Here is a 20,453-nt window from a genome sequence, read left to right as displayed (position 1 = left end):
TAATGTTAAAAGACAGGAAAATGTACAGGAAGTTTCTTTTTTTGTAAAATACAGGTTTTATTTGCTCAGAAAAATACTGTACATATATGAATTCATGCAGATGGGCATATGCATGTACATAGAGAAAATATTTTATGACTGCAGACATGAAATCAGAAGATGTTTGCTCCATGGCAGGAAAGTGATGACAAACATAGACAGTGTTTTGAAAAGCAGAGACATTACTCTGCTGACACAGTCTGTATAGTCAAGGCTATAGAGGTCATCCCAGTGGTCACATATGGTTGTGAGAGCTGGACCATAAAGAAGGCAGAAAGCCAAAGAATTGATGCCTTTGAACTGTGGTTCTGGAGAAGACTCCTGAAAGTCCCTTGGACTGCAAGGAGATCAAATCAGTCAATCTTAAGGGAGATCAACTGATCACTCACTGGAAGGACTGATGCTGAAGCGGAAGCTCCAGTATTTTGGTCATCTGATGCAAACAGCTGACTCACAGAAAAGTCCCCAATGCTGGAAAAGATTGAGGGCAGAAGAAGAGGGCGTCAGAGGGTAAGATGGCTGGATGTCATCACCAATGCAATGAACGTGAACTTGGGCAAACTCCGAGAGAGGGTGAGGGACAGGGAGGCCTGGTGTGCTGCAGTCCATGGGGTTGCAAAGAGTTGGACAGAACTGGGCAACTGAACAACAAAAACACAAGAGAAAATATCATCTAGCATCATATTATGAGCCTCAATATGTACACAAATTAAGTTGTACAAGACACAGAACATTATTTTTCTAAACCTGTAATTTAATTTCAACCTTCTATTTTTATAGGACGATGGAAATTTAATTTTATCAATCTGGGGGGCCTTCCCATATTCCCCAGCACCATGAGTAAGGTCTGAGGGATCTCCACTCTGTCGAGATGTTGGAAGGTAGCTAGTACTCAGTGCTATCTGTCCATCCAAATAGGTACCAGAAAAAAAATGTCCTTTATTCCTATCCTGAATTATATCTAAGGGAAAAACCCAATTTACATTTTAAATTATCCCAGTGCATTAAATAATTTGTTTTACTATTCATTCTTTTAGCTATCTCAGTAAGTATTCATCCAAATGGCCTGTGCATTTGCAGTATCTCCATGAAACAAAATGAACCTGAGGTAAATACAATCTGAGTTTCAATTTTATCTTTAGATATACCTGATGGAGACATTTAAAATCCTTTCTGGAAGGAGATATGGATGTAAATAAATAAAAATAGCCATATGATTGATGAATTTGTAAATTTAATTATTTATAATCTTATTTCCTACAGAAAGGATTTCAGGAAACTAAAAGAAAATGAATGCAGTAATATATCATAATAAAATAAATAGATAAAAATAAATCATACAATAAGTTTATGGAACATTGCAGAACTGGATTGCAAATTTCATTCTGAGTTTTTTACTGGCCAAGCAAAGAAGATATCACAGTCTGCTGAAGGTCTCCTGTGTCATCCTACACTGTTCAAAAGTAGCATAGTTTTCCCCAACACTGGGGCCTTAGAGAAGGGCTTCCAATAGATCTTCATACATGGGACCTCATGATATGGGTGATGTCCTCAAGGCCATCTCTAAAACTTAGAAAATATTATCAAGCGAAAGTGAAAGTGTTAGTTGTTCAGTCGTGTCCAACTCTTTGCGACCCCATGGACTGTAGCCTGCTGGACTCCTCTGTTCATAGGATTCTCCAGGCAAGAATACTGGAGTGGGTCGCCAATCCCTTCTCCAGGAGATCTTCCTGACCCAGGGATGGAACCCAGGTCTCTCACATTGCAGGCAGATTCTTACTGTCTGAGCCACTAGGGAAAACTGTAGAATATTATTAAGCACAGCTCATGAAAAGTTGTATTATAAGGTGTCAAAGCAATGTTTCTCGAGTGTCTAGAACTCTGCTGATGTGACTTCAACCACAGACCGCAGGGAAGTTGGCATTTAGCTCAACCCAACACGTCCATCTGTGATGGAATGAAGGCAGGGACATACATCCAGCAACAGCACAGCCAGCTGTCATTTTGGTGTTTAGATGCTCCTCTTCTGTGTTGGAACCCAGTTGTTGTAGAGTGAAAAACATTCTCTGTGTGAGCCTGGAGTTCAGAGCAGAGCAGTTTTGGAGCCCAGGACAAGTAGAATGAAAAGCAAATTTGTCACCTGTGTTATTTGTGACGTGGCTTTCAGACAGCGCTCTTATCAGCAGATGCCATCTGGTTGCTGTCTATTTTTGCTAGTTAATTTGCAGCTAGGTATTGAGCTCACTTGTTTCTGAATTACTGAAAGGGAGTCTATACTATAAACATAAATGCCACATATTTTCAAAGAAATAAATTTATGAATTCATAAATGCTTATTATTATTTGCTTCCTATACATTTTGGTGACCCAAGACAAAAGTCCAGGTGCTAGCTCACTGTAATCATATCCCAAAGTAAGTTCATGAAGGCTGCAGGAATGTCTCCCATTTCAGATCCAATCTCTTGTGTCCCAGACACAATGCATCTCAGGAACAGGAGAAAGAAAGTCTTTGCTGTTATAATGACCTTAATGAATTGCAAAAGTTCATCCACTTGCCTGACCCTGCATTATTTTGATAGCTCCCCAAGAGCAAAAAGTATTTATTTGATTTAGATTTCTTTTCATTGTAAATTTATTTATTTTTCAATTGAAGTATAATTGCTTTACAGAAGTGTCTTGGTTTCTGCCAAACATCAACCTGAGCCAGTCATAAGTATACATATGTCACCTCCCTCTTGAACCTTCTCCCACCATCCTCCCCATCCCACCCCTCAAGGTTGTTCCAGAGCCCCGGTTTGAGTTCCCTGAGTCATATAGCCAATTTCCATTGTCTGTCTATTTTACATATGGAAGTGTTATGTTTCTCTCCATATATCCTACTCTCTCCTTCCTCTCTCCTGCCATGCCCATAAGTCTGTTCTCTATGTTTGTGTCTCCATTGCTGCCCTGCAAATAATTTCATTAGCACTATCTTTCTAGATTCCATGTATATGCTTTAGTATATGATATTTGTTTTTCACTTTCTGACTTACTTCACTCTGTATAATAGGTTCATCCACTTCATTAGAACTGACTCGAATGTATTCCATTTTATGACTGAGTAATAATAAAAAAAAATAATGGTGCTCAGTTGTCTGGCTCTTTGTGACCCCCATGGACTGTAGCACACAAGGTCCTCTGTCCATAGAGTTCTCCAGGTGAGAATACTGGAGTGTGTTGTCATGCCCTTCTCCAAGGATCTTCCCAATCCAGGCATTGAACCCAGGTGTCCAGCATTGCAGGCAGACTTTTTACTGTTTGAGCTACTCAGGAATCCTGGCTGAGTAACATTCCACTTTATATGTGTACCACAGCTTCTTTATCCATTCTTCTGTTGATGGACATCTAGGTTGCTTCCGTGTTCTGGCTGCATGAACATTGGGGGATATGTCTCTCTTTCAATTTTGTTTTTTTCAGGGTATATGCTTAGTAGTGGTATTGCTAGATCATATGGTGGTTTTATTCCTAGTTTTTAAAGAAATTTCCATACTGTATTCCATAGTGGCTGTGTCAGTTTACATATCCAACAGTGCAAGAGGGTTCCCTTTTCTCCACACCCTCTCTAGCATTTATTGTTTGTAGACTTTTTGATGATGGCTATTCTGATAGGCCTGGTTTGATTCCTGGGTCAGAAGATCCACTGGAGAAGGGATAGGCTACCCATTTTAGTATTCTTGGGCTTCCCTTGTGGCTCAGCTGGTAAAGAATCCACCTGCAATGTGGGAGACCTGGGTTCAATCACTGGGTTGGGAAGATCCCCTAGAGGAGGGAAAGGCTACCCACTGTAGTATTCTGTCCTAGAGAATTCCATGGACTGTATAGTCTATGGGTCACAAAGGGTTGGACATGACTGAGTGACTTTCACTTTCACATGCTGACCGATCGATGTGAAGTGATATCTCACGGTAGTTTTGATTTGGATTTCTCTAACAAGGAGTGGCGGTGAGCATTTTTTTCGTGTGTTTGTTAGCCACCTGCATGTCTTCTTTGGAGAAATGTCTGTTTAGGTTTTTTCCCCACTTTGTGATTGAGTTGTTTATTTTTCTGGTGTTGACTTGTATGAGTTGCTTGTATATTTTGGAAATTAATCCTTTGTCAGTTGTTTCATTTGCTATGATTTTCTCCCATTCTGAGGTTGTCTTCTCACCTTGTTTATAGTTTCCTTTGCTGTGCAAAAGCGTTTAAGTTTAATTAGTTTTGTTTTTATTTCCATTGCTCTGGGAGGTGGGTCATGGAGGATCTTGCTGTGATTTATGTCATAGAGTGTTCTACCTATATTTAGTTTCCAGTCTTAAATTTAGGTCTTTAGTCCATTTTGAGTCTATCTTTGTATATGGTGTTAAGAAGTGTTCTAATCTCATTCTTTTACATGCTGTCCAGTTTTCCCAGCACCACTTATTGAGGAGTCTATCTTTGCCCCATTATATATTTTTGCCTCCTTTGTCAAAAATAAGATACCCATAGGTGCGTGGGTTTATCTCTGAGCTTTTTATCTTGTTTCATTGGTGATTTAGATTTTTTAAAATGTAACTTAAAAATATTTTAGAGGTTTTTGTAAACACAAGAAAATGAGAATAATTCTTTATCATACACTCACTAACCAACATTAACAAAAGGCGACAAGGCATTCTGTAATATTTTCTTACAGTCTTTTTGTTGGTACAGCAGACTATTGAGGTTTAATTTGTATACAATAAGATGCATAGCTCTTTAGTTCAGTTGGTAAAGAATCTACCTACAATGCTGGAGACCCCAGTTTGCTTCCAAGGGTGGGGAAGGGAAAGGCTACCCACTCCAGTATTCTTGGGCTTCCCTTGTGGCTCAGCTGGTAAAGAATCCACCTGCAATGTGGGAGACCTGGATTCTATCCCTGGGTTGGGAAGATCCCCTCGAGAAGGGAAAGGCTACCCACGCCAGTATTCTGGCCTAGAGAATTCCATGGACTGTATAGTCCATGGACTCTGACTTGCAAAGAGTCGGAGACGACTGAGCGACATTCACTTTCACTTCAAGATAGATAGCTCTTAAAATTATGCAGTCTGAGAAATTTTGAGAATTGTACACACCCACTGTACAACTACCTAAAACAAGATCTCTTTCTCTCAGGATCTAAAAAAGTCTAAAAAGTTCCCTTAGGCCGTTTTCCTGTCCACCCCTCACCACTCAAAGGACAACGTTTCTGATCTGCTTTCTGATTTTCTGTCATCACAGATTAGTTTTGCTTTTGGACTTCATATAAATTAGATTATACAGTATATGTTCCTTTGTGTCGCATTTCCTTCCCTCAGGATGTTTTCTAAGTTCATCTGTGTTGATACCTATTACAACAATTTGTTCCTACTCATAGCATTGGTTCATCCTCCCTGCTGACATGTGATATTTCGGTCATTTCCAGTTAAGGCTGCTGTGAAGATTCTGTACAAGTCTTCTTATGGATGCGTTTTTATCTTTCCTTTTGGAGGGGGGTAATTATTTAGAAGTGGGATTGCTGAGTCAGAGAGTAGGTGTGTGTTTAACTTGACAGGAAAGTGCCAGATTGCTTTCCAAAGTGGCTGTAGCATTTTACACTCCCACCAGTCATGTGCAGGAATGCTAGTTGATTCACAGCCTCCTCAACATTAGGTATTGTCAGTCTTTTCAACTTTATTCATTCTAGTGGTTTCATTTTGCATTTTCCTGATGACCTAGGGCTTCCCTTGTGGCTCAGCTGGTAAAGAATCCACCTGCAATGCGGGAGACATGGGTTCCATTCCTGGGTTGGGAAGATCCCCTGGAGAAGGGAAAGACTACCCACTTCAGTGTTCTGGCCTGGAGAATTCTACTATACAGTCCATGGGGTCACCAAGAGTTCGACACGACTGAGTGACTTTCAGTTCACGTTAAAGATGTCAAAAACTTTTTCATGTGCTTATTGGATGTATTTTTGTCTTTCTCTTTCTCTATCATATGAGTATCTAGTTACCACAGAACCACTTATTGAGATATTTTTTTAAATCCCATTAAGTTGCCTTGTTTTCTTTGTTGAAAATCAATCAACTGGTTAAGTGTGTTCTATTTCCGGATTCTGCATTCTGATATATTGATTTACTTGTTTGTCCTTATGCCAATATCCCTCTGCCTTGATCACTGTAGCTTTTGATTTTCCTGTTTACCTAGTCAAAGTCCTCCAACTTTATTTTTCTTTTTGAAGATTGTTTTGGCCATTGAGGAATGTTGTATTTCCAAGTAAATTTTAAAATTGACTTGTAAAGTTCTGTAAGAGAGTCTTTTGGGATTATGATTGCCTTAAATCTATGAATTAATTCAGGGAGAAATGACATTTTAATAATGATTCTTTTAATCTACTGCCATAGTGTATCTCTTCATTTATGTAGATCTTTAAAATTTTTTCTCAACAATATTTGTGGTCAGTATGCAGGTTGTTTCTGATAATCTTGTAAATGGAGTTGTTTAAATTTCTTTGATCAATTGTTTGTTGGCAGTGTATAGAAATACCTCTGAATTTTTCACATTAACCTTGTATCTTATGACTTGTTAAAATTCACTTACTGAATTCTAGTTCTAGTTCTAGTTGCTTTGTACATTATTTAGAATTTTCTGTAGGGCAGTCTTTTTATCTGGAAAATGGAAGTTTTACAGAACCCCTTTTCAGTCTTTATGCTTTTTGTTTTCTTGACTTGCTTTATTGTGGTGGCTCAGATGGTAAAGTGTCTGCCTGCAATGCAGGAGACCTGAGTTCAATCCCTGGGTCGGAAAGATCTCTAGAGAAGAGAATGGCTACACGCTCAAGTATTCTTGCCTGGAGAATTCCATGGACAGAGGAGCCTGGTGGGCTGTAGTCCATGGGGTAGCAGAGTCCAGCACGACTGAGCAACTAACACTTTCACTTTCACAGCACAAAGGGTAATATTTTGCTTTATTTTCTTCAGGTCTTTTTTCTGTTTACTTTTTACTTGGCCCCTTCTTTCACCTTTCTTGTTCCCATATCCATGTTACCTTATCCATGTTCTTGTTCCAGCTGTAAAACTCTCTTCATTTTTAAAATGTCTGCATCCCCATTTCTCTTTATAGGTTAGTCAGATTCTCATTTACAATCAATGAGCATTTTCAAGTATTCATGTTGATGAAGCTCAATGAGGTGTCCTTTTTTTCTATGACTAATAGGAGAAAATTACACATTTTTTGGAAGAACTATACCTCATAGTCAGAAAATAACAAAATCCTAATTAGGTAGTGAATTCTTAAAACAGGGAATTTAGTGAAAAATTGCCTGAATAAGTGAATTGCAAGTAAATTCAGAGTGATTATTTATTACTCAGAAATGCCAGGCTATTTCTAAGGGCACCGTGACATTGCCTAATTATAGAGATTTAAAAGTCCTATAAATTGCAAGTCATTGAGATAATGGTTTTATTTGGTTCATTTGGAACCATGAATTGATATAAAAATTTTTTTGTTGAAGCAGATGCTCTCTTATATCACAATCATAAGGAAAACCTCTCCATTCCCACTTAAAAGTGCAGAATATAATCTTGCATTCAACTTGTGATCATAATTTTACATGAAAAAATTTTATAATTGACTTAATTCATGTATGAAGTGATATTTGTCTCTAATTAATTTAGATTTGTTATAGAAACAAGATCATCAAATGATAAATTATTTTACCCATATACAGTTCATGAAACATATGGAAATCTCTTTGATGAGAAGGAAATACTGATCAAATGCTGAAAGCTCATTTATTTTATGAATCTATATGTCTACTTAGTTATATATCACAGTCATATTTAAAATCAAATTAATTAAACAGCATAAATTTGTCAAAATATCTTTTGATATTACTAATTTTGTTTCTTAAAACGTAGTGGGCTACAGTAAAAAATTTGTAACAAGAGAAAAATACATTCTACATTTTAGAATCTAATATTAGTGTTCAGATTTTAGTGTACAATGATGATCCCAACTATGTGAGGACCGGTAGTACCTATGTATAAAACACATAAGCTATAGGACAAAGGTTTTTTAACATTGATGTCACACTGGAATCACCTGTGGTGCTTCTAAATCTCTTGGAGTTCTTTCCTTCCCTGTGATACTCATGCCACTTATCCATGAGTCTTTTCCCATCCTTATCACTGTCACCCACTGTAATAGTGTACTATTGCTACGTGACAAATAACCAATAACACCCATTCATTAACTTACAGTTCTGTAGATCACAGTCTGGGTAAACTTGTTTGGGTCGTCTGTTCAGGGTCTCACAAGGTCAGAATCCAGGTATTGAATGAGTTGGGTTCTTTTCAGAAGGCTCTGAGGAAACTACATGCTTCCAAGATCATTCTTAGCGTTAACAGGATCCAGTTATTTGTGGTTGTAGGATTGAGGTTACTTCCTTTCTGGCTATTGGAAAGGGGTCCAGCTCATCTCCTAGAGGCTGCTTTTAGGTCCTTCATGGGATTCCCCCTTTCTTCAAGCTAGCAACAGAGAACTTCTTGTGGACTGTGTCCTCTTGCTCTTCTACTCTACGACTTCCTCTTCTGGACCAAGCTGGAGAAAACTTTCTGTTTTTAAAGCAGAAGTCCCCAACCTTTTGGGCGCCAGGTACCAATTTTGTGGAAGAAAAATTTTCCATGGACTCAGGGTGGAGGGGGTGGTGGTGGTTTCGGGAAGATTCAGATGGGGTTGGTTTTGCTCTCCTATGAGAATCCAGTGACACCACTGATCTGGCAGGAGGCTGAGCTCAGGTGATAATGCAAGCAATGGGGAGTGGTTATAAATACAGACAAAGCTTCTCTTGCTTGCCTGCTTCTTACATCCTGCTGTGCATCTGGGTTCCTAAAAGGACACAGACCAGTACCAGTCTGTGGCCCAGGGGTTAGGGACTCCTTTTTTAAAGGACTCATGTGATTGCTGCTAAGTCGATTCAGTCGTGTCTGACTCTGTGTGACCCCATAGACGGCAGCCCACGAGGCTCCCTCGTCCCTGGGATTCTCCAGGCAAGAACACTGGAGTGGGTTGCCATTTCCTTCTCCAATCCATGAAAGTGAAAAGTGAAAGTGAAGTCGCTGAGTCTTGTCCGACTCTTAGTGACCCCATGGACTGTGGCCCACCAGGCTCCTCCATCCATGGGATTTTCCAGGCAAGAGTGCTGGAGTGGGGTGCCATTGCCTTCTTCAACTCATGTGATTAGGTGTGGCCTATCTGGATAACCTTTCTAAATTAAGGTCAGCTGGTTAGAGCACTTAAATACATCTGTAAATCTCTTATGCAGTATAATGTGACACAATCACTGGAGTAACACCAGGGGTTGGAGATAGTGAGGTCATCTTAGAATCCTATTTACCCCACCTACCAACCTCCAGATCATGTTTCCCTACCCACTCACCATGTGAACATCACAATAATTATCTTTCTCCCTGTCACATCCCCAGTGTCACATGGGGCTTAGTATTTGTGTAGAGACCTTTGTCACACATTTATCTTCAAATTTCTTGACTCTATTTAAATGATATTCAGTTCCAGATCTTATTATCATCATTCAGAAAAACAATACATATGAAATCTGAAACCTGTTTTCCATCTTGGACAACAATGTTCTCTGAATGTTTTTGTTATAACCCATGTTGGCTTCACCAGGAGGCATAGTATGAAGGAAAGGGGAGGAAGCTAGCATTGGGCAGAGCCAGGGATGTGAGAACAGACTTGGTGAGAGTGGTGGGGGGTTTAGATTAGGAGGTCATTCACAAGGTTCAAGGAGGCAAGGCTTGGTGCTAATACCTTATAATTCCTACTCATGGTTGAGGCTGGAGTTTTTGGCTTTCATGATACTAGAATCATTGTGGTGATTGTGCTTTGGCACCAAGGGTCAGTCTGGATTGAGGCTGGATCCAAAGCTATCACACAGAGTTGGACATGACTGAAGCTACTTAGCAGCAGCAGCAAAGCTATCAGGTGATGGCAATTATGTTGGGTGAGCGAGGGTTGTTAGGAATTGGGTATGTTGCTAGTGCTACAGGCAGGCATTTGGCATCAAGGTAGAACTCCAGTCCAACTGGAAACCTGCTTGGAATCAGGAATTGGAGTATAGAATAAGGCAGTAGTAGAGGGAGTTGGGAGAAGGCTGTGACTGAGGTGAATAGGAAAGCTAGAATTTAGGTAGCAAGATTATTTTAACTTTAGATCTGAGGTACTGGAGAAATGATACTTTTAATAGTTGTTTGGGTTGTATGCTGGACACAGGGACTATTTTGGGCTAAGTGTAGTACAATCTAGGGCTTCCCTTGTAGCTCAGTTGGTAAAGAATCTGCCTGCTGTACAGGAGACCCAGGTGCGATCCCTGGGTTGGGAAGATCCCCTGGAGAAGGAACTAATTCATGCAACTGGATGGGGCTAGGAAAGGCAGAACCAACACCTTCTGGTTTCCTTAGTCTCACTGAGATTCTCATTCTGTAGTCTGCCCAGTCCTTTCCCCACATGGGAACTGGGAGAAGAGTCTCCTCTTCTGGCTGGTCCCACAGGGATGTGGTGGGGAAAGGTCTCGGGGCCTCCATCCTGTGGTCTCACAAGTGGGTGGTCATTGAGAGGTGACGTCAGGTCCTGGATGAGCAGTACTGAAGTCAAAGCACAGAAAGTGAATCCAAACCTAGGTGCCTATCAAGGGGAGTGGGGTGGGAGGGTGGGGCAGAGCAACAGTAGCAGGGGCACAAGGTGAAAGAAAGGGTTTCAAAACCCAGCAAAGTTATCATAGGAGAGACGTGGGAAGCAGGGTGGATACAATGCAGACCTGAAAATCAATTCCTTTTTCTCTCCCTCCTTCACTCTTTCCCTTCCTTTTAGTATTCTTAGCACATTTTCACAGGAACTAGCTGAAATGGGTAGGGAAATCTTTCCATTTTACTCCAGTCTAAAGCATTCTGTATATGTATATGTAACATTTACCTTACTATGTATTCTCTACTGCTTAGAACAGTTTTGGGGGTGGTATTTAATAGTAAGGTTAATTCAAATTAAAAAGAAAAATAGTAAAAGAGAGAAAAGATTTTGTTCACAACTAAGGCAGAAACATTATCCTAGCCTTATATGAAAGTGAAAGTGTTAGTCACTCAATCGTGTCCAACTTTGCGATCCTATGGGCTGCGGCCCCCAGGCTCCTCTGTCCATGGAATTCTCTAGGCAAAATACTGGAGTGGGTTGCCATTTCCTTCTCCAGGGGATCTTTCTGATCTAGGGATTGAACTCAGGTCTCCTGCACTGCAGGCAGATTCTTTACCATTTGAGCCACCAGGGAAGCCCAGCCTAATGGCTAGGATTTTTACTGAAGACTTGTTGACAAATGACTGTGAGACGGGCAGGATGGGGAGGGAAGCGGGAGGGAGGTTCAAAAGGGAGGGGACAAATGTATACCTATGGCTGATTCATGTTGATGTCTGGCAGAAAACAACACAACATTGTAAAGCAATTAAAAAAAACAAGATTGCCAGTTAAACAGTAGGTCCAAAGTATAACCACTGTGGGTGTTATTTATTTTGTGCTTTGTGAAGTTATAATTGAGGTAACTAATTTAATGTATGGGGTTTATTGCATTACAAGAGTGAGATTCCTTTCAGCGCATCCTGTTCTTGGGCTTACAGAGTTGAAAAGTAAAGCCTCCTCCTTTGTATTGTTCCAGAGAAGTGCTTCAACAGCGTGCTCTCTGTTGATTGTTTTAGTGGCTCTGCTGATGTCCAGACCAGTGGAATGAGCCTCTGGATGTGCCTGTGAAAAGTCACAAGAGTATGCCCCTCAGAACAGAAGAAAGTTCCGTTACATCACAGAAATGTCCTGTCATGCCATGTCTCACAGGAAACAGTGTTCCACTAAGGATATTAGAAGGTTTGCAGAACTACATGAGTTGGGCTGGTCAATAAATGTATACAGAGGTCTTTCCTGTTTTCTCTGAGCAAGATTGTTGGAAGACACGGAGACCCACATGTGGCTCGGGGCCTGTAGCATCAGTGTCATACTTTGGCCTGAAGCTTGCTTCAAGGATCACTTCCTCTTTCTCACCTGGCCCCAGCAGGTGGGCTAGTGTGAGCCCAGGTCTCCTTCCTGCCTGGCACTCAGCAGCACTGTCAGAGAATGTGTGTATCATCAATCCCTGATCATTCCTGAGAGACTGATGCATTTCCGTAGAAAGCCTGATTTACATGGTGTGACTACAGATTAAAAAGATGGATTTTGTTCTGGCTTGTTGAAATCATTCTTTAGAGACAATGTTTGAAACAAAATTTCTCAAATGGTCTGTGGTCTACTTACTCTCAGATATTAATCTCTGCCTACACTGCTGGGATGCTCTTTTCCTTGTGAAAAAAATTCCATTCTTATGAATTTAGTCCATTCATGTGGAGTCAACCTTATAGGACTATTATTGCCTTCTCTTTATGAAAAAGAAAAGGCATTGGCAACCGATTGATTGTGTGGCCCGGTTCATGGAAAGGGAGACGAATGATCTTTTCTTACTCTTTAAAAATATACAAAGCTCGACTAAAATAGAACTTCCTATTATAGGTTGCAGTTATTAACTTAGGAGGTAATGGGGTTTCTACTTTCTCATGATAAAAGCTTCCTCTGTTAACACCACCTCCTGCATAATATCTTGGCATGATGTGCAGAATTTTCTTTGTTCTGTAGTTAGTGAATGGCAACGTTTCCCTCGTGTGTCCCAATTTTTTAGGCAAAGATAACTCCATGAGTTCTAAGAGGGTGAGTTTGTGTTCTCCTTAGTAATAGTGAGCAAAGCAATAAAACAGATACTATTTTTAGGTTGCTTGTTAATCTCTCATTTTATTATATGCCACACATATATTATTCTGAAAACCATCCTAAAACATGAACATGAATAAATACTATAATTCTTTAACACTGACCTTAGTATTTCTAGAGAAGTATATGATTAAAAAAGGAAAGTTTGGGCAAAAGTTCTTTTGCCTTTATTCTCAATTTTCTTGGCTCTTCACCCAACATTTTCAAATCTAGAATGCCATCTAAAGGCCATTGCCTGTGAAAGTGAGAAAATGAGGAAATGGATATGACCGAGAAGTCTCATGGTTTTGGAGGTTCCTCAGGCTTTCTGGGGAGAAGGCAATGGCAACCCACTCCAGTACTCTTGCCTGGAAAATCCCATGGAAGGAGGAGCCTGGTAGGCTGCAGTCCATGCGGTCTCTAAGAGTCAGACATGACTGAGTGACTTCACTTTCACTTTTCACTTTCATGCATTGGAGTAGGAAATGGCAACCCAGTCCAGTGTTCTTGCCTGGAAAATCCCAGGGATGGGGGAGACTGGTGGGAGGCCGTCTATGGTGTCACACAGAGTTGGACACGACTGAAGCGACTTAGCAGCAGCAGCAGCAGCAGGCTTCCTGTGGGGCTTCCAATGTGGCACTTGTAAGAATCTGCCTGCGATGCAGGAGACATAAGAGACTTGGGTTTGATCCGTGAGTCGGAAAGATCCCCTGGAGGAGGGCATAGCAACCCACTCTAGTATTTATACCTGGAGAATCCCATGGACAGAGGAGGCTGGTGGGCCACAGTCCATAGGGTCCTAAAGAATCGGACAAGACTCAAGCGACTTAGCATGCCTGCACAAGGCTTCCTGGACTGTGGGAGGGAAGAGGACTGAAGTCAGAAAGTGTGTCTCTAACTCAGGACTTGATTTGAATGGTGGATGATTTGAATTATGAACAAAGGGACTTGTCAAATCCTTTCTTCTGAATATCAGTCCCTCTGGAGAATAGCATACCCAAACACCTCTGGATGCAAATTCTCTCCATTTTCCCTGGAACTGTGGTCTTTCCTTAGTAGTACTTAGGGAATGTTTACTGGCCTGTAGAACATAGGGACAGCAGCAAATTATTTCCAGAGTGTTCCAGGTCCCCACTTTGGTTTGTGATTAGAGGAAGAATTGAGGAGCTGTTAGATTTCCATAACAATTTGAGTGTTTTAAGTAGAGAAGGAAGTGTTTTCTTAGTTTTTAAAAATGTCCAGATTGATATGGTAAATTAGGTTAGACGCAGGGAAATATTGCTGTGCTGAAATGTAGTTCTGAATGCCTTTTGTGTAGAACATTAAATTCATGAGATCCAGAAATCATAGAATTATAAACCCCTATTTTCACTTTTAAAATATGAGAGGCATATTTCACCCTGCTTGTTATACCGAGCAAATGGAAGGAGAAAACATTGAGAATATTATGAATATTATGTGTTTCTGACTTAGGCTACTGTTTAGAATGCTGATTGTCATGCACATTTTATGTGTATGAAACAATATGAGTTTTATAAAATTACTAAGTTTACGAGAGGATTAAGCAGGTTTTACTTTTATAGTCATAATGTGTTCAAATGCATTTGCATCAAATGGGAGATATAATTTCTCTCTGTAATTGAAATTTAAATCCCAGCATAAATACAGCACTTAGAAAACTATTTTATAGGCCTCTCTTTTATAAGGATCCTGCATGGAAAGAAGGTTACACAGCTGGAGATTGTTTAGAGACAATTAAGACTTATTGGCTTTTCAGCTGGTGATAAAAGCAGGGTTTTGAGACTCTTGGCATCTTGAAATTGTTACCCAGGTGATTTCCTTTTCAACACAAAGCTCTTTAGTATTCTTTAAAAAATGATTTAGCATCAGAGACTTAAGAAGATGATCTATTGGAGTTTAAGTCCATGATGAATGTAAAGTACACATTTGTCTTTAATGTGATTCATGCAAGGTGAGCCTGAGACCCTAGCCATCTTTTCAAGACGATTACTCCGTTTTCTGGGGAAAATATTGAAGAATGCTGTTGTTTTTAGCATTCCCTGCCTCCTGTTTCTAATCCCTCTGAAATGATACCCTACTCTCTTTAGATTTTAACCTCTACCTCTCTCCCTTCTTTCGGAGAAGGCAATGGCACCCCACTCCAGTACTCTTGCCTGGAAAATCCCATGGATGGAGGAGCCTGGTGGGCTGCAGTCCATGGGGTCTCGAAGAGTCGGACACAACTGAGCGACTTCACTTTCACTTTTCACTTTCATGCACTGGAGAAGGAAATGGCAACCCACTCCAGTGTTCTTGCCTGGAGAATCCCAGGGACCGGGGAGCCTGGTGGGCTGCCGTCTATGGGGTCGCGCAGAGTCGGACATGACTGAAGCAGCTTAGCAGCAGCAGTAGTGTCTCACTTCTTTACTTCAGACTAGGAAAGAGGCTGCCTGATAAACCCACTCTGATAAAGTATTTTGATGCCCCAAATACTGCTAATAGGGATAAGGATTATATGGATGACTTTTGTTAAAGAAGAAATTTCATAATCCATTGGTTAAATATTTTTCATGGAAGGGACCTTTCTGGCAGATCACAAATCAAATTACATAGGGGACACTTACTTTATTAATAAAGTGGCTTGTATTTTCACAAAACCCTGAAGGATATAATTTTTTACAGTTAAACACTAAGTTGGTAACTGGCTTAATTTACCTTTTAGGCAACCCACAGGTGGCCGCAAGACTGAAGTGTGATAATCTGAAGCAATCAATGTTTTGAGTTCCTTTATCAGTGTAGCTCGGAGAAGGCAATAGCACCCCACTCCAGTCCTCTTGCCTGGAAAATCCCATGGACGGAGGAGCCTGGTGGGCAGCAATCCATGGGGTTGCTAAAGGTCAGACACGACTGAGCGACTTCACTTTCACTTTTCACTTGCATGCATTGGAGAAGGAAATGGCAACCCACTCCAGTGTTCTTGCCTGGAGAACCCCAGGGACGGGGGAGCCTCGTGGGCTGCCGTCTATGGGGTCGCACGGAGTCGGACATGACTGAAGCGACTTAGCATTAGTGTGAAAGAAAGTGAAAGTTAACTCTCTCAGTCGTGTCCGACTCCGTGCGACCCCGTGGACTGTAGCCCACCAGGCTTCTCCGTCCATGGGATTCTCCAGGCAAGAATACTGGAGTGGGTTGCCATTTCCTTCGCCAGGAGATCTTCCCGACCCAGGGATCGAACCCCAGTCTCCCACATTGTGGGCAGACGCTTTAACCTCTGAGCCACCGAGGTTTACAGCAGCAGCGTTAGTGTAGCTAGCAGGAAATTTGACTTGACTCTTTATTAGCGTCAGCTGGATATTATACAGGTAAGGATGAATCTGTTACAGAAGTTTGTTTTCTGACCCGAGATTTTTTAACTTAGATCTCTCTATATTTTAATATGACAGAATTAATTTCTAAATATATAGCTAAAGGCAGTCTGCATACTAAGTTAATTTAAACGTCTTATTACCCTAGGACTACGTGACTTCCCGGTTGGTGCAGTAGTAAAAAATCTGCCTGCCAGAGCAAGAAACACAGGAGTTGTGGGTTTGATCCCTGGGTCGAGAAGATTCCTGGAGTAGGAAATGGCAGCCCATTCTAGTATTCTTTCCTAGAAAATTCCATAGACAGAGGAGTCTGGCAGGCTACAACCCATGAGGTCACAGAGTCTGATGAGACTGAGCATGCACGTATTTATCTATTAACTTTTGGGGAAACGTACTGATCTTGCCTTTGATTTGCTGTTCCATACAGGGACGAGAGCTGGTGTCACAGATGCTTCCATCTTTGAACTTTGCTTCTGCTTGACATGGTTTTGTTCTCTTTGACAGACAATCAATGGTGAAAAGTAGTGTAATTATTAATTTCACATTTGACATTGTGAACATTTCACTGCTAAATTAGTAGGTAGGAATGTCACAATCCATTTCTATTATATCTACCCACAGAACTTCAAAGGGCTCCTAGCAATAGGTTCTTCTTGAGTCAGAAAGAAGACTCTGACATGCAGCTATCAAGTACAATTAATTTTAACAGTCCTTGACCTTTCTGTAAAATACTCAATTTTTTCAGGTACTTTCCTTCATGATGATAGTTTGAAAAAAAAATTAACATTCCTCTTCTTATATTGCTTGCGTTAACTGGCAAGAAATTATTTTAGCAGCAGACTTTCTCTGGTCTTTCACATACTGAGCAAATGCTATTCCCTAGAATAACCACCAAGCTGTAGTAGGTACCAACCTGCTTTATTGAAGTGGTATATGGACAGAGACAATGGCTTCTCTTTTTTTAAAAAAGGTTTTTATTTATTTGGCTGCATTGGGTCTTACATGTGGCAGGCAGGAACTTTAGTTTCAGCATGTGAATTCTTAGTTGCAGCATGGAAGGATGTAAGTTTCCCAACCAGGGGTCGAAGCCAGGCTCCCTGCACTGGGAGCTTGGAGTCTTAGCCACTGGACCACCAAGGAGGTCCTGGCCGTTGCTTCTTACGAAGGCGCTGTATTGATTACCCATCCTGAGAAAGTTCCGTCTCCTTATATCACGGAGAACGCTGCTGCAGTAGCAAAGAGCTCTGGGCGCAAAGGTGTGGAGAGGGAACATAGCTTTCAGATTCTGGAGACCCATGGACCCCAACCCAAGAGAAACAACACTTAGCACATTTAAAAAATGCTTAGGGAATTCCCTGATAGTCCAGTGGTTAGGATTCGGTGCTTTTCACTGCCGAGGTCCTAGGTTCGATCCCTGGTTGGGGAACTAAGATCTCATAAGCTGTGAAGCATGGTAAAAACAAGCAAATTTCTAATAGGCAAATGAAAATTAGAGACTGAAAACCCATTTTAATAATATATTTTATATGACTCAGTATATCCAAAATATTATCATTTCAACATGAGGTGTTGGCCACATTCAGTTCAGTTCAGTCACTCAGTCGTGTCCGACTCTTTGTGACCCCATGAACCACAGCACGCCAGGCCTCCCTGTCTATCACCAACTCCCGGAGTTTACTCAAACTCATGTCCATTGAGTCGGTGATGCCATCCAGCCATCTCATCCTCTGTCGTCCCCTTCTCCTCCTGCCCCGAATCCCTCCCAGCATCAGAGTCTTTTCCAATGAGTCAACTCTTCGCATGAGGTGGCCAAAGTACTGGGAGTTTCACTTCTAGGGCTCAATAGCCACCTGAGGCTAGTGTTTCCATACTAGCCAGCACAGTGCTGGCCAATCACTCGATCTTTAAGTTATTTGAATTTCTGACAAAAATCCAACCCAAATCTTATGTCCATGGAGGAAATATTGAAATATCAGCCAGGCATTATAGATACCATATTTTACCTTTAACGGACAGTTTTAGCTCTTCATATATATATATATATATATAGTAGTACCTAAGATCCAAATGGAAAGAAAGTGATTTACTGAAACAGATTGGTATGGTGAACAGAATCCTGGGACAAGTGTTCAGATAACTCTAGTTTTGGAAGGTCATTTATTAGTGACAGGGACAACTCAGGCTAACCTTGCTGAGATTTAATTTCCATACCCAGAAAGGAGAAATAGTAAACTCTGTCTACCATAGTACAATGCACAGTTAGGCATATAAAAACACTTTAAAAAATAACTATAAAGAGCTATGTAATAAAAGGTACTAAACTTATTTGAGACAAAAAGTAATTCTTAGGGGTGACTTGATGAGGGTTCCATGCTTAATCCCATATCATTCTTTGGTATGAAGCTACTCTCTGCCTCTGCTTTCTGACTCAATTCCTTCTTTAAACTTTTGGATTAATTCCCATTCCCCTTGCAAACACTGAGTTTACTTCAAAAAATTTGTCTACTTGATATGGGTGTTGGGCTGAGTGTTTTGTATGCATCATCTCATTTAATTCCCAAGACAACTTTATGGATAAAGATGATCAACAGAGAGATTAATTTGCCCAACACCTCACAGATAAGACATTGCCATTTGAGTTAGACCAGGTGAATCCAGAATCCAGCACTGCTGTCCATCTCAATTGCTGATGTGATGTGCTCCTGAATGGACTGTACATATTTTTTACATTCTGCATATTATGATTTTTAGACACCTTAAAAAATCATTCTGTCTGGGGAGAGAGTGCCCCTCCCAGGGCTCGCGAGTTCTTTTAGATACTGAAGGACTCAGCTGAGGCTGCCTTTGAGCTCCACTGGGCCAATCTAGGGCCATGCCTCCTCTATCTGGCCCATACACCCAGGAGGCACTATTGTTCAACCTTAATCATCCCAGGGCAGGCCCTAGGACCTGGAGATCACATGTATGACTTAGAGCACACTGAAGTATTCAAACCAGCCAAATCTAAGCTGTTTGTCCTGCCTTATCTCTCCTGTAGAAACACACATAAATGCCATGGCCTAAGCACACCCCTTGCTTCGATTTTATACTACCTGACCAATTCTGGCACTACCCCTGTGACCCTGTGTGGCATGTAGTAAAGCCCCACCCCCACCCCCTGCTAATCTCTAGGGCCTATGAGTGTAACAAATTTTGTTTTCTTGTGCTTTTCCCTTGTGTTTTCTTGTGTGTCCCTTCTAGTGGCTGTTCATGACCACAGCAGACTTGGGCATCATAGCATGAAACTGGTGATACAAGTTTAGTGGAATTTTATTTTTGCCATATTTCAGTTTTCTGACTTGTAGGATAACTATAGGGGAACAGTGGATAACAGTGAATAACCAAAATACCATAAAGAGGACTGGAGATTTTTACATTTTTAGTGAAGACAACCCCATGAGGAAAGAAAGAAAATATTTGTGACATGTCAATGGAGAGAGACTTTCTAAGTTTTTCTTAGGGATTGGCAGACTTATAGGAGAAAGTAGTTCAGGTACTTAAGAAGAGATGCAGTTGACTTTTATATGTCATGATTAGAGCTTGGTGGAGCTTTCATAATTAAGATAACTCTCAGATGCCTCCTAAATTCAGCAGAATGAGACCACTGGCCAGATGACAAGACTCATTTAGATGAAACTTTGATTTAGACTGGTTCAGTAATTTCTCCGTTAGAAAGTATATTTGAGTTAAGTTCAAGCAAAATCTAATTATAAGAAAGATGAAGCTGGATGACCAGGAAGAAGGTCAAGATACATCCCAGTCTTTTAAAATATGCCCTCTGTAGGGCTGTGAAACCAAGGCCCAGATCTCCTGGGACCATGTGCTGGGACAGGGTAAAGTCCTCTGCCTTGGTGTTGTTCTGCTGCTAAATTGTGTCCAACTCTTCTGCGACCCCATGGACTATGGCCTACCAGGCTCCTCTGTCCATGGGATTTCCCAGGCAAGAATACTGGAGTGGGTTGCCATTTCCTTCTCCAGGGGATCTTCCTGACCCAGGGGTTGAACCCATGTCTCCTGCATTGGCAGGTGGATTCTTTACCACTGAGCCACCAAGGAAGCCCACGTATCCTGCCTTCCTGGTGTTCAAACCCTCACTGCTTAGTGATGACACTTGCTGAGAGGATGTTATCTCCATTGCTGTCTTCATCAGGCACCCTTCCAATCGCTGTTTTCTGGTTTCTTCCTTGT

At 41.0% G+C, this 20,453-nt stretch overlaps 1 long non-coding RNA gene and 1 other non-coding gene across 3 annotated transcripts in view; both read left to right on the top strand.

Annotated features, from left to right (window-relative positions):
• LOC113898184 overlaps positions 1–20,453 on the top strand; it is a 114,534-nt gene that overhangs the window by 7,915 nt on the left and 86,166 nt on the right. The window lies entirely within an intron of this gene.
• Positions 17,579–17,652, top strand: TRNAK-UUU. The gene has a single exon. It is a non-coding gene; the product is annotated as a tRNA-Lys (tRNA).

This window comes from Bos indicus x Bos taurus, chromosome 9, assembly GCF_003369695.1.
Source record: "Bos indicus x Bos taurus breed Angus x Brahman F1 hybrid chromosome 9, Bos_hybrid_MaternalHap_v2.0, whole genome shotgun sequence".
Taxonomy (NCBI): domain Eukaryota; kingdom Metazoa; phylum Chordata; class Mammalia; order Artiodactyla; family Bovidae; genus Bos; species Bos indicus x Bos taurus.
Note: the sequence above shows the minus strand (reverse complement) of the source record. Positions and strands in the feature narration are given on the sequence as shown.